This window comes from Neolamprologus multifasciatus, chromosome 7 (genome assembly GCF_963576455.1).
Source record: "Neolamprologus multifasciatus chromosome 7, fNeoMul1.2, whole genome shotgun sequence".
Lineage (NCBI taxonomy): Eukaryota > Metazoa > Chordata > Actinopteri > Cichliformes > Cichlidae > Neolamprologus > Neolamprologus multifasciatus.
Window position 1 is genome coordinate 31,761,054 of NC_140445.1, and position 5,064 is coordinate 31,766,117.

The 5,064-nt window shown below is 39.8% G+C and overlaps 1 long non-coding RNA gene across 1 annotated transcript; it reads left to right on the forward strand.

The window, feature by feature from the left end:
- The first annotated feature begins 1,064 nt into the window (after positions 1–1,064).
- Positions 1,065–2,044, forward strand: LOC146514576 (uncharacterized). Its single transcript, XR_014875249.1, has 3 exons — positions 1,065–1,205; positions 1,363–1,916; positions 1,976–2,044. It is a non-coding gene; the product is annotated as an uncharacterized LOC146514576 (long non-coding RNA).
- Positions 2,045–5,064: the final 3,020 nt, after the last annotated feature.

The window sequence follows — 5,064 nt, forward strand, 5'->3', positions numbered from 1 at the left end:
GGCACAGAAAAGAAGATCAGACACCAGCGAGGGAGGATAAGAAAGACAGACGCAACAGCATTGTCATCCCCTATGTAGCCGGTGTATCAGAAAAACTCAGGAGAGTTTTCTCCAAGCATGACATCCCGGTGCATTTCAGACCCAGCAACACACTCAGACAAAAACTGGTTCACCCGAAAGACAAAACTCCAAAACACAGACTTAACAATGTGGTGTATGCTGTACAGTGCAGTGAGGAATGCCCAGACCTCTACATTGGAGAGACCAAACAGCCACTTCGCAAGCGCATCGCACAACATAGAAGAGCCATCTCCACAGGACAAGACTCAGCTGTCCATCTGCACCTAAAGGATAAAGGACACTCTTTCGAGGATGCCAATGTTCACATTTTGGACAGAGAGGACAGATGGCTTGAAAGAGGAGTGAAAGAAGCCATCTATTTCCACTGTGAGCAACCATCTTTGAACAGAGGCGGTGGTTTACAACACCAACTGTCTGCCATCTATAATCCAGTTTTGAAATTCCCTCCCCAGACGCCTTAACGCCCACTCACACCCTGGGCCATCTGACCTCAGGAAATCACATGATAGGGTGGGGCCAGGTTTCACAATGAGATCACCCGAAACTCTGGCTGATTGGGACACACCCATTTTCACACCTTGGCTCATGTGATTAGAGGATCATCAGGGGGTCCTTTTGTCCCTCTTTGGGGGGAAACTCCCACTGGGTTTAAATCTGGGACTCCCCACCATTTGACCTTAGAACTGAAGAAGCTTCTCGGATGAGAGGTGAAACGTCTTCAAGCAACTTAAAGAAGTCCAGACGCTCTTTTCTTTGAAAGTTCCTTTGACCAATAGGGCTTTGGAGCGTGATGTCACGGGGGTGGGCGTGGAAAGGATTTTAGCTCGATCCGCCATTTTCGGGGTCTAGCGCAAGTGAAAAGGGAGCGAAGGCACACACAACAGCCACGGTTCGTATTTGCTGTGTGGTCGGCTGCAATGTTCGATCGCACGACCGGCAAGAGAATAAGCTTGAAAATGGTTTATCTTTTCATTCTTTCCCAACCTGGAAACAACATGAGGCAGCTCATGTATCAATGTTAGCAAACGAAGGCGTGTAGCCTGGATAGCAGCTGTGAGACGAGCTGATATCCAGTTCTCTTCCATCTCCAAATATCTGTTGGTGCTCCAGACAGTTTCATTCCGGTAAGTTCTAAATATGTTCATATCACTCTTTATAGCCTATTAGTTTTATTTTCGATGCACCCTGAGCTCATAGCAAATTAGAACAAACATCCTACTGAGTGATTTTGTAGAACCACCTTCTATTTATAGACTTGCTAATTATTTGGCATTATTGCAGCAAACCAGCCTATGAAATGGATGAAACACATCGTGACTGGGTTCCAGCGCTACACAAGGGACCTGCTTCAAACATACCACCATGCCAATCAGATTACTTCTTCCATGTGAGGGTGAAGAGGTGACCCTTCTGGATAAGATGGTGAAGGTTTGCTGTGTTTTGGTGAACAGTGTGATAATAAAACCAGGGAAATATGAAACCTGCTCCTGTTAAATATTCTTAAGTATTGTGCTGTTAAAATTGCTGTATTTTTTCAAAAGATACAGTAAATAAAGTAATGTTAGTAGTGGTTGATATCATGTAAACACTGTCATGATTTTGTGTAAACATTTTGTCATTTGTAAACTATAAATGACTGGATTCTACATTGTAACGGATGTGATGTTCTATAAAGTGGTTTTCATAATAATAAAAAAAAGAGGCAGAAATTAGTTTGTTTCTTTATTCAATTTTTGAACAGTGGTACTCAGTGAGTACATATTCAGTAAATGCAAATTATTTACATGGCAGTGCACTACAGGCATAAATCTAGACCCCTAGATAAAACATTATGGGTCATTCCCACAACGCACAGCTTTACTGTGCTCCAGCAAAGTATCCCAGTATCCTCCAGCAGTGACAACTCCTCCACAGTAGCAGGTGGGATTTTTCTTTTTTGAGGACGGCTCCTTTTACCTGTCACTACGGATGGTCTGTTTATGTTTTGATCAAGAGCCTTTTTTTGGGCAGCTGAAGAGGAGAAGTCTATCTTACGGCCAACCTCTGACTGTATCTTGGTCACATTACCCAGCAAAACCCAGCATGCAGGTTCATCTGTAACAGTCCTGTGCCACAGATCAACACTGTTGCTTCTACTTTAAACAGAAGAGCAGTGACATGGGTGCAGGTCTCCACGACTCCGGCCTTACAGGTGCAGTGACCCATGGCTGTAATGCTCGTTCATTCAGTCTTTGAGAGTGCAGGACCTGAAACACACACAAAGTTCATTTAAAGACAAGAACTATGAGCCAAGGCAGACATAAATGTGTTTAATCTACTTTATCATAAATGTAACAAAGTGTTTAGAAAGTTAGCACATACATGTAATTTTTCATTTCTTTATGTGTCCATCTATAGAACGCTGCATGTTATAGTGTAAATCTGCCTGTTCTCTGTCAGAAACCTGCCTGCAGAAAATGAACCTAAAGTATGTAATGCAAGGATGTCATCACTTTAGAGATGGAGAAAGCATAAAGTGACAATTATGAATCCCTTAATATGATAAGGAGATTCTGCAGGTCATTAATCAATGTATAAAACTAAAATAAAATGTATTTTTAGTGACACAAGATACAAATATGGAAGCAAGATGTATAATTAGAATTATTTATAATAAATATGAATAAATTAGTGCAATTTCTTTAACCATAAAGAATAACTAAATCCTTCAGGACAATGTCTCATCAATGCACTGAACTCACTATGTTATCCCTCTAACAGCCTCCACATGTTCTCACTGTAGTTTCCCCTCATGAATGAATTTATGCTGCACTAATCTGAATGTTTGCAGGGAAATCAAACGCATTTCACACGCAGTACTCGAGCTGACTTACCTTTGTTTGAATGACGACTTGTACGCGCTGACTCCACAGATAAGGTACGAAAATATGTCAGGCTCCGTCAATAGCGGTTGGTCTTCAGGGTTTCTACTCCACAGCCGTGTTTCATATGGGTCCACATTTCCAATGCACGCTATTTTCTGCAAGTACCGCCGCTTCGCCTCTGGACGCAATCGGTCTCTATACAGTCCATTCTCTTTTGAGCTGCTTTTAAGCATCTTTCTTGTAGTCGTCGTTCCAACAGTGTGTTTGTTTTAATTCGTAGACCCCGAAAATGGCGCTGCGCTCCCATAATGCATTGCGGCGTGACGTCAACTCCAAAGCCCTATATTACTGTCCCACAACTCATATCAATGTACTGTAACTGACAAGTAGCACATCAGTGAAATGTTAACAATCTGATGCCAAAGCTTACTGATAGATTTTCTAAGTCTGTCTAATCCTAAAGTAGATGTTAATCCTAAAATAAAAAACAAAACTTTTGTTTCCCCTAAGAATTTTAGGAAAAGAAGGTAAAGTCCAATTTGTGAACAATTTGACAGTACTCTGTTACTCCTGTTGAATCTATTGCACAACAAACTCATGGGTGAAATACAGATTTAACTTTAATCAAATGTTGTTTTATTACAAAAGCTTCATCAAATTAATTGGTTTAATTAGAGGTAGTTATATCCTTATCAAACTGATGGTTGTTATACTGCTCTTCTGTTTGTACTTTGTACTTCTTAATTTCAACCTACCAGATGAACCTTTGCCTAATTGCCATTAGAGAAACGATAGTGTGTGTGTCTGTGTGTGTGTCTGTGTTATGTCTTCAACAAATAATACAAATACACACTTGAAAACATTTTCTATTCGATTTTACACTTTTTGTCCAGAATAACTTTCACTCTGTTCAGTCTAGATAGCAGGAGGTCATTAAATCACTGGCTTCAAAAATACAGACAAGGGGGGGGTTATAGCAAATATCAGAGAGAGACCACCTTCATATGACTTACAGTATCACAGCAAGGATACCAACATCCAGCAGTGCAATCAGGCCTAGCTCTCTAATGTCTGATGTCATTCACTCTTGAACACAGAGGCCGTGCCACAGAGGTTGCTTTGATAAGCTCCATACTAAATTCCATCTAATTAGTTACACTGCCAGCATTGCCTCTCAGTGATCCTAACAATATGGCCAGTGAACAACAAAAACAGTTCTGGTGTGGTCTTGTGCAGTTAGGATATTTCCTTTATCTGAAATGGATAGTAATTACACTTTCAATACTCTCTGCATTCATATATTTATTTTAAGCATCATTTGTGACTAGAGATATCTATTGATTTGTTTAAAAGTAGGAAAACTGATACTGTTACCAACAAGCAGTGTAAAACTATTGTAAAGCATACATATTCAGTTAACTATATCTAAAAATGTCCATGCAGTTGTTTTATCCAAAATACAGGCCTGAATAGCTAAACGTGTTATCAATTACATAATTGTTGTTGTTGGTGCATTAGCACTGATACATTAATGCATAAGTAGCATATTAGATGTTTTAATTTATTGGCTCCTAAGCTAGGAGTTCAGCTTCCAAAAAAAGATGCCTGTGTTGCTGACACTTCCCAAAATGAATTTTAGATCACTCTGGTCCCATAGGAGAACTTCTGACCTTAATGTCCTTCATTTCAAATTACTCCAATTTTCCCAGTTTCCTTTAATATGCCAAGATGAGTTTGCTGTTCAAACAGCATCTGTCTAGCAGAGCTTTCAGCTCCTCAAGGCTTAAGCCTATTTCTAATTAATTTGTCCCTCTAACAGCAGCAAGAGTAGGTTAGAGAAAGGACTGAAGGTGACTGGAGTTTGGTCTTCATGTGTTTTGATGAAAAATCTTCTTCCTTTTCTTCAGTATGGTAAGCCAGGTATATGTAATTGACTTTGTAAAGTGCTTAATTTAGTTACTGATCTGTTCAATTTAGTTGTGCTAGAAATTCTACAGCTTGAATGGCCTGTACTCATCATGCTTAATGTCTTCACTTTCTTGATAAACGGCATCTCTGTACATTTGGTTTATTCAACAGTAATCTGTTTGTTTGTTTTTTACTTGAAAAGTTATTGGGA